Source organism: Mixophyes fleayi, chromosome 6, assembly GCF_038048845.1.
Source record: "Mixophyes fleayi isolate aMixFle1 chromosome 6, aMixFle1.hap1, whole genome shotgun sequence".
NCBI lineage: Eukaryota > Metazoa > Chordata > Amphibia > Anura > Limnodynastidae > Mixophyes > Mixophyes fleayi.
Genome location: NC_134407.1, coordinates 93,623,126 through 93,639,164, shown reverse-complemented (window position 1 = coordinate 93,639,164; position 16,039 = coordinate 93,623,126).

The window sequence follows — 16,039 nt, the reverse complement described above, 5'->3', positions numbered from 1 at the left end:
CCAAATGTATGAGTAATTCATGAGCACAAGGTTCACAGGTTCCCTCTGTAGACATGGCCAGAATATACTGTCACGCTAGCCGTGAGAATCAGACCCACCTATTGGTATTGGCGCAGCTAATCTCGGAGGCGCAGAGTCTAACGTGCCTCAGGTCTTTGCCAGAGACCCCGCAAAAGGAGATTTGGGCTTTGCGGCGGAGACACGTAGGTCACGGCTTTCCTAAGTAACCACCAGAGAGGTAGATGTAGCGAGCTCGGGAAATCCGGATCAGAACCGAGCAGGAGATAGAAACAAAAGCAGTAGGCAAATACAGAGTCAGGAATGCAGGAGTCAAGCCAGGAGATCCAATTCAAGCCAAAAGGGATACCAGGAGAAGAGTCAGACAATTCGGGTCAAAAGCCAAAAGCAAGTCAGGATGCAGGATACAGAACAAAGGTGCTGGAGCAAAGGTAGACCTTGATACTCTGGCACCAGAGTCACCTTTAAATAGATACTGAGGCTCTCTGATTGGTGGCATGGAGATCGGCGGTCAGAGTCAGCTGACCGCCGACAGGAAGCCAAGACAAGCGAGGAGTGCCCATGTGCGGCGCCACCGGTCAGTGATCCAGACATGTCCCGCTACCTAGCATAGGGATGCGATTGCTCAGTATAGGAAGGCGCCTACCCCCGGCACTTCCTGAATGTGCGGGGACGGCACCTGACAGAAACATTGCCACATAGCAGTGGCTGAAAAGAAAAGTGGTGCAAAACGGAATTGTCCTTGGGCCCTCCCACCCTTATGTAAGATATTGAAAAGGACACGCGAGTTGTGCGCATGTGCGGCGCCCACCGGTCAGTGATCCAGACATGTCCCGCTACCTAGCATAGGGATGCGATTGCTCAGTATAGGAAGACGCCTGCCCCCGGCACTTCCTGAATGTGTGGGGACAGCGCCTGACAGAAACATTGCCGCACAGCAGTGGCTGAAAAGGAAAGTGGTGCAAGATGGAATTGTCCTTGGGCCCTCCCACCCTTATGTAAGATATTGAAAAGGACATGTACAGCTTAACAAACCAAGAACTTCAGCGACAAGGAGTGCCGCTTTTGTGGCTGAAGTGCTTAATTTGTTTGGCCCCCCACAAAACAAACTACTAACAGCTTAGCTGCCTTAAGTCCAACAGTGCTGTCAATGAACTGTACATTATTAAACCATGTCTGCTTGGGCTGCATCTTTAATATCCTCTTCCTTTCTGGATACCTCCATCTCATTCCTGAAGAACTGCCAAATTTATGTAGACACAGGAATGGATATTACAATTGGAGTGGCATTAGATCTTCTTCAGACAGACTGTGACATTGATCATGTGGGCAGCATGAAATCTGTCATTTTGGAATATGCTGCATTGAACAGAGATTTAAACTGATATATAGATGCAGTTGAAGAGACCGTACTTAAGTTAAAACTTGAGCCACCGGATGAGATTTCGGATTTAAGAGAGCTTGTACACGAGAGATACACTGTGATTCAAAATAATAATACAGAGGAGTCCCTGAGGCAGGATGATAATGATGTCCAGTTTAAAGAACAGCTAAGAGACCCGAGAAAACAAATGGGTGTGTCACCGGCCCCTGCAGACAAAGCTTTGGAAGATGGCGACGAGGAGATCACCCAGAGCACTGCGAATTTCACTTTTCCTATAACACAGTTGGAGATGGTGAACCCAGTGAAAAACAAAGTATGTGGTCACACGTATGAGAGAGAATGAAAGTATGATTAAAAACAAACTTTAGAAGGGTAAATTCGCGAGGTGTCCAAAAATTGTCTGTGATCACTCTGACATAAGATCTTGTCCAGACAATGTACTAATGAGAGCCATTGACCACCCAAACTCTTCACACCACCAATCACAAGAGGACAAATGATTTGGGGCGTTGACCCAGGGAGTTAGCCAGGATGGGGTGCCTTGTGAGAAGGGACAAAAAGGAAATGTCTGGGGGAGAGTAGGTTGTGTTGGAGAATCTTGAGAGAGCAACTACTTTGACTGATTGAGAGTAACCGTATTCTCTCAGGGCCAGAAAGGAATGCTTGAAGCAGGATCTTCTTGAGACAGATCGGAGAGTGTACCTTTAAGACTGAGTCTGTCACCACTCCATCGGGAGACACTCGCAGATGCTGGGGAATTGGTGAACCTACATCAATAGGGAGACTAATTGCTAGGGTCCCACCAAGCTGGTGGAGAGTTGGCAGAGCGACTGGGATCAGCAAGATACACAGACCCATCTTATGAATCCGATCCCCTGGCCCACTTGGCTTGTTCGCTGTGGAGTTTATTGCCAGGAGTTTGGGCCTGCTAGCCATGACATTGGGAAAGGAGTGGGAAAATATTTTAGTCTAGCGCAGAGGAGAATACTTTAAGTGTTTTGCAAAGTGCTGAAACCATTTGAAGTAGTCACCTGTGAAGTGAGTTCAGACACTGTTAGCTTGAGTCAAATGATTCCCCTAAGTAGACTTTTGGAAAAGCAGCTAGAGAAATTGGAGGAGATGGAACTAAGCAATTCAGCTAACTATGTAGGACTTGTAAATCAAGTACTTTATTCACCTCACCAGGATCCGAGAGTTATCAACATCTTAAAATCGGATCAGTACACTTTGGCAACAGTAGATGATCCTAGGTTTAAGAGCTATGTTTTCTCTTTCTTTCCACCTGACCCATATCTCAAGAGATGCAATGAGCTCCTGGTCAGCAAACTAATAGCTCAAGTGGTACATGACACAATGACGTCTCCTCCCTCAGTTTCTTTTTGAACTGCTGCTAGGGAAAAAAAACCAGTAGGGATGGAGATGATTCAGCACAATATTTTGACTTTTGGTGTACTCTAAAAGAATTGGCCATAAATTGTGACAGCTCTGTCGTAAAATTAAGTACAAATTCCACAGGGAAGGCCATTACCGGCAATTAAATCAAAGTACAGAGACTTCTGTAATGGTGGATTCCAACGGGGATGAATTAGTTTTGTGTGAGGATTATGACAGTGTAGACTGCAGGTGCTGGGATCTAGCTGAGAGAAGGGAGCTAGCTGATGCTGGTATGCTTGTTAATATTTTGGGTAGAATGGCATGTTGGCAATTTTATGTTTTTCTACAGTAAACTTTCACCTTTGTTAGAAAGGTGTTTTTTTCTTTATAAAAGGTAAAAGCTTTACATTTTTATTTCCTTGACTTAAAACCACTATGCACTTGAACATAGGCTGTAGCAGATGACATAGCGGGATTAGTATCATCATGATTGGTGCCAACAGCTGCTTGGTGCCCCTGGTCTTCTGTGGACTGATGTGAATCCGTATTGATGGCACAGAGCAGTGTGACTGGAAACTGGAGAGTGACAAGAACAATGTGACTGGAGAGTGACAAGAACATTGCTACCCCTCCTGTTTCTGTGTGAGCTATGATACAGTACAATGTGACTGGAGACTTTAAGAACAGTGCCACTATTATTTCTGTTTCAGCACTGACCACTGCCACTTCTCCTGTGTCATGATCAGAGAGGAGGTTACTAGCTGGTATTTGCACAGTTGAGCAAGGAATCACGGAGCCTAACGCACCCCTGGTGTTCACCAGGGATCCGTGCAAGGGAGTTTGGGTTTCGCTGCAAGAGGGTGCGCAGGTCGCGGTTCTCCAAGACAGCCACAATTGTAGTAACAGAGTGGACTATTCGCAGTCAATGAAACCAGGTCAGAACCAACGGGCAGCATGGTACAAAAGAGAAATCCAAAGAAAAGTCAGAGGCTGGCCAAATATCAGGAAACCAGAGCCATTGGCAAGGTGCAAAGCGGAATCCAAACGGAAGGTCAGAAGGAAGCCGGGTCAGAAACTGGATCAGGAACCAAATATAGACAAGGTGCTGGAGAAGGTAGAAAGCAATACTCTGGAAACCTAATGGTGCCAGAGACTCCCTTATACCCCCCTGTGTTGACCGTGATAGGAAGGCAGATTATCGGCGGTCAGATGCCAACCGCCAACCGGAAGTTACAGGACATCCCGTTGCCTAGCAACGAGACGCGAAACAGACCGCGCATACATGCGTCGGCCCGGCAGTTGGAGAAGCAGCCCATTGCAACGGGACACGATGATCGGAAGACCCAGATGGTCGCCTCTCGCACCTAGTGTCAGTGTGGAGGTGGCGCCTGACATCCTGTTTCTGTATAAGCTATGGCATAATACAATGTGACTGGAGACTTTTAAGAACATTGCCAGCCCTATTATTTCTATTTCAGAACTGACAATGAGCAATGGCAAGTACACTATAGACTGGCAAGAACACTGCTACCTCTCCTGTTTCTGTGCGAGCTATGGCACAGTACAATGTCACTGGAAACTTTTAAGAACACTGCCAGCCCTCCTCTCTCTCTTTAATTAATCACGCTGCCCAAATACACTGGAGACTGCCAAGAACCCTGCTACCTCTTCTGTGTCTCTCTGTGAAATGGCGCCGGATCTCCCTGGAAGGCGGTACTTATAGAATGCAAAACTCGTGAGATCCAGTGACGCAACAATGATGTTTTGCCTTGTTTTCAGTTCAGAGGGTGCGTGAATGTACCGAGCCCTCTCGGCTCGATACTCGGATCTGCAATATTCGGTTTTTTGGAAAACCAAGCCCGAGCATCTCTAGTTCTAATATGATCAAATGCTATATTTATTTATCTGGGCTAAAGGCTTACTTGCATACAGCTTTTAAAGGCAAGTCTTTCCCAGTACTAGCAGCCATGGGAGACCTGGGACTCACCTGACACAAGTTGGAATTAAATAATGTAAAAATGGGGTACAAGAGAGATGGGACTTACATTGTATAAACAATAAAGACATAGATCCTCTGCACTCTCCATGTACAGAATGGGGTGCAAGAGGGGGTTGTCCACATTGTATAGACAAAAAACAGGTACTCTGTACTCTTCAAACAGCTTGGGAAAGAATTGCCTTTAAAAGCTTTGTGCAGGTAAGCCTTTAGCCCAGATTATTTTAGGACTGAGCAGTTTATGACTTTATATGAAGGCATACTTGCCAACTCTACATAATGCCCCCCTATTGAGGTACCCATGCTGACTTCTTCACTAGAAGAAGTGGCGGTATGTGAAATGTAAGTAAATGGAATTTGATAGTTTTACAGTGAAGGCAGTAGGAGAAGTGGTGATAAGGCATACCACCCCACTTCGATCACATATATATATATATATATATATATATATATATATATAGTGCACTCACTAAAGTGAAGTGTTTAAATTTGTATGCAGACCTCAATACTCCATGTGAATCTTAGAATCAAACATTTTCTCCAGTATTGTTGACAATCAGGTGATACTAGTAAAAGGAAGAAAAAACACAATAGTGTAGACTGGACAGAATCTTGCGAGTGTCCAAAAAGTGATATGTTAAACACACTCACCTATTTAAGGTGAAAATAGTGCCTTGGAAGTTATCTTTGCACGTATTGTGAAGCCATGAGTCCATATTGAAGTAATGCTGTTCAAAGTAAGAAAAAAAAACTTAGTGTAATCTAATTTTATATATGAAAATAGGTGTTTTGGTGATCCCAATCAATTACACATGATGTAAATTTTCTAATACAAAATCACTGTTTCTCATGGGCTATTCAAGCTCTTTTTATTTTGTAGCCATGCAAGTATATCCAACTGTTCATTCTGTATACCTAGGAAACATCTTTATTGAAATAGCTTCACAGTTTCAATACAGATGTTGAATAAACATACATTTCATTCTGGTTTTAAACAGACTCTAGATTTCAATATTCCAGGCAGGGATCTATGGGATTTCACTTTTTTCATGATTCATTAAGGATTGATCACTCAGATCATTTGTTTCTGGTCTTCCATCTTTTGAACAGTATACTGTACGCTTGTCATGTACATTTGTCAATTATAGATGACATTTCAGAAGCTGAGTACTTTCAAATTACCGCAAAAAAGTAAAGTAGTGTAGTCTTCTATTTAATTGTCATCATTTTCTTTGCTATTGTAGCTTATTTGTATTATATGTTCATGATTTATGTTGTACAGATAACCTTATTTCTCCGTATTTATGCATTTTTTTCTACGACTTGAAATAAAGCTATTTTTGACGAACCTTGGCCGGGAATTCCTAGCCTAGACTCCTAGCTAAATCATATAAAGTTTATTATAGGTGGTATTTCACCCCTGAAAAACTTTTCAAATTGTATCCTTTTAGCTCTTCAACTTGTTGGCATGGTTGTGGTGAAACAGGTTTGTCTATACACATCTGGTGGTCATGCCCGAAAATCTCCACCTTCTGGGATTGGGTCAAGTCCCTTCTCTCCTTGATCCTCCTTTGTCCTGTACGCAACGATCAATGGACCTTTATCCTCTGCTATCCATTTCCAGATGCTGAAATTCTTGCACATTCTTGTTGCCGGTCGATGCTTAATTGCCAAGACATGGAAACAGAGCAACCCGTCCTACCTACCTATGTCCGGACTGCCTGTCACGGGCACTAGGAGTCTTTACCCAGGGATCACCAGGTGATAGGCTTACCAGAGCAGTATAGGTGGTAATATGGTACTCTGGTAGCAGGGTGATCACGGAACAGGAAATAGCAGATGATGAGATGCTCAGGAAAGTCTATGACTAGCTGCACTGGCAATATGGAAGTAGTAATACACAAGGAACTGTATGGACAAAGGACACGTGAAGGTAGTCAGTGGTCTGCGGTAGCAAGTTGTACCACTGCTATAGTGAGGAGGAATGTCCAACAGAAACGAGGAGGTGATGAGAGTCAGCGGTCTGCGGATAGCAAGTTGTACCGCTGTCTGAGTGAAGGAATGGAATCCAAGTGGAGGTATCCGGGGAGTCAGTGGTCTGCGTTAGCAAGTTGTACCACTGCTATGTGAAAGGATACTGGAACGGGTGAAACTGTAAACAGGAGTCAGTGGTCTGCTACTAGCAAGTTGTACCACTGAATATATATGTGAGGAGGTGCACGGGGAGAGACTGCAACACAATATATACACGGGCACCTTGACTTTGATCCACAGTAATATGCACAATATAAATGTATAAATGACTGAACAACACTGCCAATGTAGAAAGTCTCTTGAAGTAATCCAGCATGAGATAACACAGTCAATGATGGCAATAGAGTCAGCAGATAGTACACTCCAGAGGAGAACCAACACAGTCAATGATGGCAATAGACTCAGCGGATAGTACACTCCAGAGGAGAACCAACACAGTCCAGCAAGGTATGCAATACACAGCACAGTCAATGGGAAGTATGCATACCGTGGTTCAGGAGAAGGCAGTCAGACAGGAGTGCAGAGATACCTGAAAGGCAGGAGGCCGGCAGGATCCAAAGTCCCTGGATGGGTGAAGCGGTGGTCTAGCAGGTGCAGCGCACAGGTAGGTAGACCAGCAGGGAACACAGGAAGGCGAGGAGAGCGGATCAGTAGTAGATGGATGAGTAGCGCTGAGAAGTAACAGCAGCGGGTCTCTGCGGGAACACGGAGGTAGCCAATAGCAACCAGTAGGTGCAGTAAACGATGGGACGCCGGAGCAGAGTTGAACTGGAACAGTTGGTCACGGAGAGTAGCGGGTAGCAATAGTGGCAGCAGACTCAAGGAAACACGGGAGAGTTGACAAGGGCTGAAGACTGAAGCGCACAGAGGCAGCGGATAGGAATCAGCCAAACAGTCACGATGAAACACAGACGGGTTGCAGGTTGAAGACTGTAGTGCACGGAGGCAGCGGATAGGAATCAGCTAGCAGTCACGATGATGAAACACAGACGAGTTGCAGGTTGAAGACTGTAGTGCACGGAGGCAGCGGATAGGAATCAGCCAAACAGTCACGATGATGAAACACAGACGAGTTGCAGGTTGAAGCCTGTAGTGCACGGAGGCAGCGGATAGGAATCAGCTGGCAGTCACAATCATGAACAGGTGAGTGGATGTGAATGAAAGACTGTAGTGCACGGAGGCAGCGGATAGGCATCAGCTAACAGTCCCAATGATACATGGTAGAGTTGAAGTGCTTAGAAGACTGTAGTGCACGGAGGCAGCGGATAGGAATCAGCTCAACAGTCACGATGAAACACAGTAGATGGTAGAAGTGGTATGGGAACCACAGTAGTAGAAGTGGTTTGGAAACCACAGCGGTAGAAGTGGTTTGGAAACCACAGGAATCAGCTGGGCTGAATAAACGAGGAAACACAGGAACACCTTCAGAGACTCATGGGGAATGAGACTCCAAGATCAGGCAACGTGGTGTTGACCACAGGTGCTTAATATAGGGAGGTTGCCTGATCTGCCAATTTAGTTAAAGGAACATACACTGGAGGTATGGAAAGGGCTGCGCATGCGCAGTCCCTCAGGATGGAGGACGGCCACGGTTCCTAAATGTCCGGGAAGAGGCACTCACGGTCCGGTGAGTGACAGTACCCCCCCTTTTAAAGGTGGGCACAGAACGCCTGGAACCGGGTTTGTCCGGATTTTTGGAATAAAACTTCTTCAAAAGGGCAGGAGCATTAAGATCTTCAGCTTTGATCCAAGAGCGCTCCTCAGGACCAAAGCCCTTCCAATGAACGAGGAAACGGAGGACTCCTCGCAAAATTTTTGCATCCAATACCTCAGTAATCTCGAAATCCTCCTCCTGATGAACTTGAACTGGCTGCGGTGCTGAGGGAGGAGTCGAGAAACGGTTGATGATGAGAGGTTTGAGCAAGGACACATGGAAGGCATTGGAGATCCGAAGATTCTTAGGAAGAAGAAGTTTAACACATACTGGATTGATAACTTGAATGATCCTATATGGACCAATAAAACGAGGGGCGAATTTCATAGATGGAACCTTCAAACGAATATTTTTGGTAGATAACCAGACACGATCTCCAATTTTTAGTGGTGGAATAGCCCGCCTCTTCTTATCTGCGAAAGACTTATATTTGTTAGATGTCTTCTTTAAACAGGTTTTGACCTGAGACCAGATATTTTTGAAGGTCTGACAAGCAGTCTCCACAGCAGGAACTTGGGTGGGCGGGAGGGCAGGAAATTCCGGAAAAGACGGATGGTGACCGTAGACCACAAAGAATGGAGTTTTGGATGATGACTCATGGTACATGTTGTTATGGGCGAATTCAGCCCAAGGGAGCAATTCTACCCAGTTGTCTTGGTTGGCTGAAGAGAACATCCTAATAAAGGTCTCAAGATCTTGATTGACTCGTTCTGTTTGTCCGTTAGATTGCGGATGGTAAGAAGATGAGAGTGCTAATCGTATGCCCAAGGTTTTACAAAGGGCCCGCCAGAATCTGGAAACGAATTGTACTCCTCTATCCGACACAATCTCAGACGGACATCCATGGATGCGGAAGATTTCTTTAATGAAATGTTCAGCCAGAGTAGACGAGGAAGGTAAACCGGACAGAGGGACGAAATGAGCCATCTTCGAAAATCTGTCTACCACTACCCAAATAGTATTGTGATTCTTACTTGGTGGCAAATCAGTAACGAAATCCATACTAATATGGGTCCAAGGCTTGGACGGAATGGGTAGTGGTCGCAGCAACCCTGCTGGAGTTCTGCGGGAGGATTTGAACTGAGAACATAAATCACAGGAAGCAACAAACTCTTTGACGTCTCTCCTCATTGAAGGCCACCAGTAACTACGAGAGAGAATCTCAAAGGTCTTGTGTTCACCGGCGTGTCCAGAAAAACGAGAGGCATGGAACCACGAAAGGATTTTCCTCCTCAGAGTAGGAGGCACAAGGGTCTTCCCAAATGGTAGCATTTTGGTGGATGAAGCAGCCAGAGAAATACATTTGGGGTCTAGAATAGCATGGTTGGGAACCTCTTCTACATCAGAGGACGTCACAAAAGCTCGAGATAGAGCGTCAGCTTTCTTGTTCTTAGCGGCTGGTTTGAAGGTTATAATTAATTCAAAACGGGAAAAGAAAAGAGACCATCTTGCTTGACGAGGGTTCAAGCATTGAGCAGATTGCAAATATGACAAGTTCTTATGATCCGTGAAGATCGTCACCGGATGGCGAGCTCCTTCCAACAAGTATCTCCATTCCTCTAATGCAGCTTTGATGGCCAGCAACTCCTTGTCCCCGATAGTATAATTTTTCTCTGCGGGCAGAAGACCCCGAGAGTAGAAGGCACAAGGATGTAATTTTTGTTGCTCCGAGCGTTGGGAGAGAATAGCTCCTAAGCCCACATTAGAGGCATCTACTTCTAGGAAGAAGGGGAGTGTCACATCAGGCTGTCGCAGAATGGGAGCAGACGAGAAGGACTCTTTGAGGATTTGAAAGGCTTGGAGAGCCTCAGATGACCATTGCTTAGTATTAGCCCCTTTCCGAGTTAGGGCCACAATGGGAGATGCAATGGATGAAAAGTCTTGAATGAAGCGTCTATAGTAATTGGCAAAACCTAAAAAACGCTGGATGGCACGAAGAGTAGTTGGCTGAGGCCAATGTAGTACAGCATTTACTTTGTCTGGATCCATCTTCAGGCCAACTCCGGAAACTATATACCCCAAGAATGGAATCTGGGGTAACTCAATTTACAGAACAACGAGTTCTTCCGTAGTCTGGAGAGGACCTCTGCCACATGTTGGTGATGAGAAGGCAGGTCCTGTGAGAAGATCAATATGTCGTCCAGGTAGACAACGACACATACATATAATAAGTCCCGAAAGATCTCATTGATGAAACCCTGGAAAACCGCGGGGGCATTACACAGCCCGAAGGGCATTACTAAATATTCGTAATGCCCATCTCTGGTGTTAAACGCGGTCTTCCATTCGTCACCGGAACGGATTCTAATTAAATTGTAGGCACCACGAAGATCCAACTTAGAAAATATCCGAGCTCCCTTGATGCGATCAAATAGCTCAGTGATCAGCGGAATGGGATACCGATTCTTGATAGTAATGGCGTTGAGTCCACGAAAATCTATACAAGGGCGTAATGATCCATCCTTCTTTTTGACGAAGAAGAACCCAGCTCCAGCGGGAGAGGTGGAAGGTCGAATGAACCCACGCTGGAGATTCTCCTGTATGTACTCAGATGTGGCTTGAGTTTCAGGTAACGAGAGAGGATAGACCCGACCCCTGGGAGGAGTCTTGCCAGGTAGAAGGTCGATCGGACAATCCCAAGAACGATGAGGAGGAAGACGTTCAGACTGAGCTTTATCAAACACATCGGCATATGAAGCATACTGAGGAGGGAGTCCCGGGGAGGAAGATGAGATGGAAGATTGCTGTACTTTAAGAGGAATAACTTGAGAGAGGCAACGATGGTGACATTCAGACCCCCAAGACGTAACTTGAGGGGTGCGCCAGTCAATCTGGGGAGAGTGACACTGAAGCCATGGAAGGCCTAAGACAATCGGACTTGTCGTAACTGGAAGAATTAAAAACGAAATTTCTTCATGGTGTAGTACACCAATCTGAAGGGTTACTGGAGACGTACTCTGGGTGATGAGACCATTGATGAGGCGTGATCCATCTATAGCCGTCACAGTAATGGGTGTTTTTAAAGTGATCACTGGTAGGGACCATTGATTCACTAGTGATTTAGAAATGAAATTTCCTGCTGCTCCGGAATCAATCAATGCCTGTGACTCAAAGGATTTGGTAGCAAAGGAAATCGTAACATCGAAAGCGCAGACTTTAGATTTCATAGACAATGGAGAGGACTCCAGGGACCCTAACTTCACCTCTCCAGAACTAGTTAGGGCCTGGCATTTCCCGATCTCTTAGGGCAAGAGCTGAGCATATGCGTGGAATCAGCACAATAGATACAGAGTCTATTCTTTACTCTTCGTTTCCTCTCCTCTGAAGATAATTTGGAACGTCCTATCTCCATGGGAATCGCAGAGGATGGAGCTGGACGAAATTGAGGGTTAGAACGAAGAGGTGCTTTGACAGCCGTTGTTTTCTCAGACTCTCTTTCACGAAATCTCATATCTACACGATGGCAAAGAGAGATCAAATCTTCTAGTGACGAAGGAAGTTCTCGGGTAGTCAGTACATCCTTAATTTTATCGGAAAGCCCCTGCCAGAAGGCGGCAACTAATGCTTCAGAGTTCCACTGAAGTTCAGAGGCTAAGATCCTAAATTGAATGACATACTGTCCTACTGTATGGGAGCCTTGTCGCAAACGAAGAATGCTGGAAGCAGCGGAGGTCACACGACCTGGTTCATCGAACACACTTCGGAACGTGGAAATGAATTTGGCACTATCTTGTAGAATTGGATCGTTTCTCTCCCACAGAGGGGAGGCCCAAGCCAGGGCTTGTCCAGAAAACAATGAGATAAGATAGGCCACTCTGGAACGATGGGTAGAAAAATTTTGAGGTTGAAGTTCAAAATGGACTGAACATTGGTTAAGGAAACCTCTACAAGTTTTGGGGTCCCCGTCATATTTTGACGGAGTAGGCAGGTGTAGCGTAGGAACTGTAGACACCTGGGATGGCACTGGGGAAACGGAGGAAAGCACAGGAGCTTCAATATTAGCTGTAACGGTCTGTCCAGATGTTCCTTGGGAGGTTAAAGATTGGTAACATTGAAGTAACAGCTGTTGGCGAGCATCCTGTTGCTCCACACGGCTGACCAGATGCTGCAGCATCTCTTTAGCGGTAGGTTCCGTATCTGGGTCTGTCATGGCCTGATCTTACTGTCACGGGCACTAGGAGTCTTTACCCAGGGATCACCAGGTGATAGGCTTACCAGAGCAGTATAGGTGGTAATATGGTACTCTGGTAGCAGGGTGATCACGGAACAGGAAATAGCAGATGATGAGATGCTCAGGAAAGTCTATGACTAGCAGCACTGGCAATATGGAAGTAGTAATACACGAGGAACTGTATGGACAAAGGACACGTGAAGGTAGTCAGTGGTCTGCGGTAGCAAGTTGTACCACTGCTATAGTGAGGAGGAATGTCCAACAGAAACGAGGAGGTGATGAGAGTCAGCGGTCTGCGGATAGCAAGTTGTACCGCTGTCTGAGTGAAGGAATGGAATCCAAGTGGAGGTATCCGGGGAGTCAGTGGTCTGCGTTAGCAAGTTGTACCACTGCTATGTGAAAGGATACTGGAACGGGTGAAACTGTAAACAGGAGTCAGTGGTCTGCTACTAGCAAGTTGTACCACTGAATATATATGTGAGGAGGTGCACGGGGAGAGACTGCAACACAATATATACACGGGCACCTTGACTTTGATCCACAGTAATATGCACAATATAAATGTATAAATGACTGAACAACACTGCCAATGTAGAAAGTCTCTTGAAGTAATCCAGCATGAGATAACACAGTCAATGATGGCAATAGAGTCAGCAGATAGTACACTCCAGAGGAGAACCAACACAGTCAATGATGGCAATAGACTCAGCGGATAGTACACTCCAGAGGAGAACCAACACAGTCCAGCAAGATATGCAATACACAGCACAGTCAATGGGAAGTATGCATACCGTGGTTCAGGAGAAGGCAGTCAGACAGGAGTGCAGAGATACCTGAAAGGCAGGAGGCCGGCAGGATCCAAAGTCCCTGGATGGGTGAAGCGGTGGTCTAGCAGGTGCAGCGCACAGGTAGGTAGACCAGCAGGGAACACAGGAAGGCGTGGAGAGCGGATCAGTAGTAGATGGATGAGTAGCGCTGAGAAGTAACAGCAGCGGGTCTCTGCGGGAACACGGAGGTAGCCAATAGCAACCAGTAGGTGCAGTAAACGATGGGACGCCGGAGCAGAGTTGAACTGGAACAGTTGGTCACGGAGAGTAGCGGGTAGCAATAGTGGCAGCAGACTCAAGGAAACACGGGAGAGTTGACAAGGGCTGAAGACTGAAGCGCACAGAGGCAGCGGATAGGAATCAGCCAAACAGTCACGATGAAACACAGACGGGTTGCAGGTTGAAGACTGTAGTGCACGGAGGCAGCGGATAGGAATCAGCTAGCAGTCACGATGATGAAACACAGACGAGTTGCAGGTTGAAGACTGTAGTGCACGGAGGCAGCGGATAGGAATCAGCCAAACAGTCACGATGATGAAACACAGACGAGTTGCAGGTTGAAGCCTGTAGTGCACGGAGGCAGCGGATAGGAATCAGCTGGCAGTCACAATCATGAACAGGTGAGTGGATGTGAATGAAAGACTGTAGTGCACGGAGGCAGCGGATAGGCATCAGCTAACAGTCCCAATGATACATGGTAGAGTTGAAGTGCTTAGAAGACTGTAGTGCACGGAGGCAGCGGATAGGAATCAGCTCAACAGTCACGATGAAACACAGTAGATGGTAGAAGTGGTATGGGAACCACAGTAGTAGAAGTGGTTTGGAAACCACAGCGGTAGAAGTGGTTTGGAAACCACAGGAATCAGCTGGGCTGAATAAACGAGGAAACACAGGAACACCTTCAGAGACTCATGGGGAATGAGACTCCAAGATCAGGCAACGTGGTGTTGACCACAGGTGCTTAATATAGGGAGGTTGCCTGATCTGCCAATTTAGTTAAAGGAACATACACTGGAGGTATGGAAAGGGCTGCGCATGCGCAGTCCCTCAGGATGGAGGACGGCCACGGTTCCTAAATGTCCGGGAAGAGGCACTCACGGTCCGGTGAGTGACACTGCCCCTACTCCATCCCATCAGTTAAGCCCGTCACCTTATATACATTTTCTTTCTCTCTCCTTTCTTGAAGTTATGCTTCATCCCAGAGATGACCAGTTCCTCCACCCCTCCTTTCCCTTCCCTAACCTCCCCTCCCCAATCTACAAAACTAAAAATGCTGATAATCTGATAGCGAACTTGGCGATATTCAGCCTTTTGACCTGTTTTTGGTTTCCTATTTTACCCACTGTATTTTCAACTAGCTTGTCTACTTTTTGCATTTTATGTCCTTGCTGTTTATCTTTAATTACTCTATGATTTGTTTTTGGGTTCTTTTTGTATTTGTTTTCCATAATAAAGAGGTTAAAAAAGAACAAAAAGAAAAAGAGCACGGAACTTGTGCATACTTTTCACCATATTCAAATCAAAGAGTATTGCAAGGTATGTTTCAATTTGAATCTGGGTATAAGCACGTACTGTATGTACACACAAAACAGACTGTAGTAGACACAAAAGCAAAAATAAGCTTATATCTGAATGCATAATTTTTTTAACACATTATAAATGAAGAGTATAATCACAGAAATTATTATTTTACACTCTTTTTTTATTTTGTATAAATCACTTAAATATAGATGATTTCAATGTGCACTTTACATACATACTTTTTTAGAGTATATCTTACTTGCATTCAGTTGTTCTGTGATAGCTGCTGACACACATACATGTAATTTTTAATTCAAAGACAGTTTTTGTCATCACAATTAATTGGATTTTACACCTGCCTTATGGTTAAACCAAACATACTAATGACAAGCACACAACAAACACATGCCCTTACTGTACATGTCAGACGCTAGTCTGCCCTTTCCCTCCCCTGTTATGTTTCTCAAGTCGTAGGTAGTCATAAGTGCCATTTGTGTTCAGACATGAATTGCATGCAATTGCATTCATTTTTTGTAATGTCCGCTTCATGCTAGATACACTATCCCAGTGGACGTCCGTCCGAACATGAATCGGGTCCATTATGTTCTATTATACGTACTCTCTCATTTGCAATACTGCCTGCAATGGAAGGGGGGATTTCAAACAAAAGAATAGTAAAGGGGGAGCAGGTTTTTATTTTTATAGAAGGGTGATATTTAAGTTGATAATAATAAAATGTCTCCCTACTCATAATCCTTCAGCACCCATGAATTATGAAACATATTACTGCTCAGATCAGGGTCTGTGTATGTGTAAAACAGCCCTGTATAGAAGCTCATCGTATTGCTTGCTATTCTGTATAATTATTTAATAAGTACACCTATGGAATTAGGAGCATTAAAGAGCACTATATGAAAGTAGCTGAATTAAATTATACAATGTATAGCCATTGTTAAGAAGCCTTATGATAGGCCACATTGCCATGCTTGTGAAATCTGGT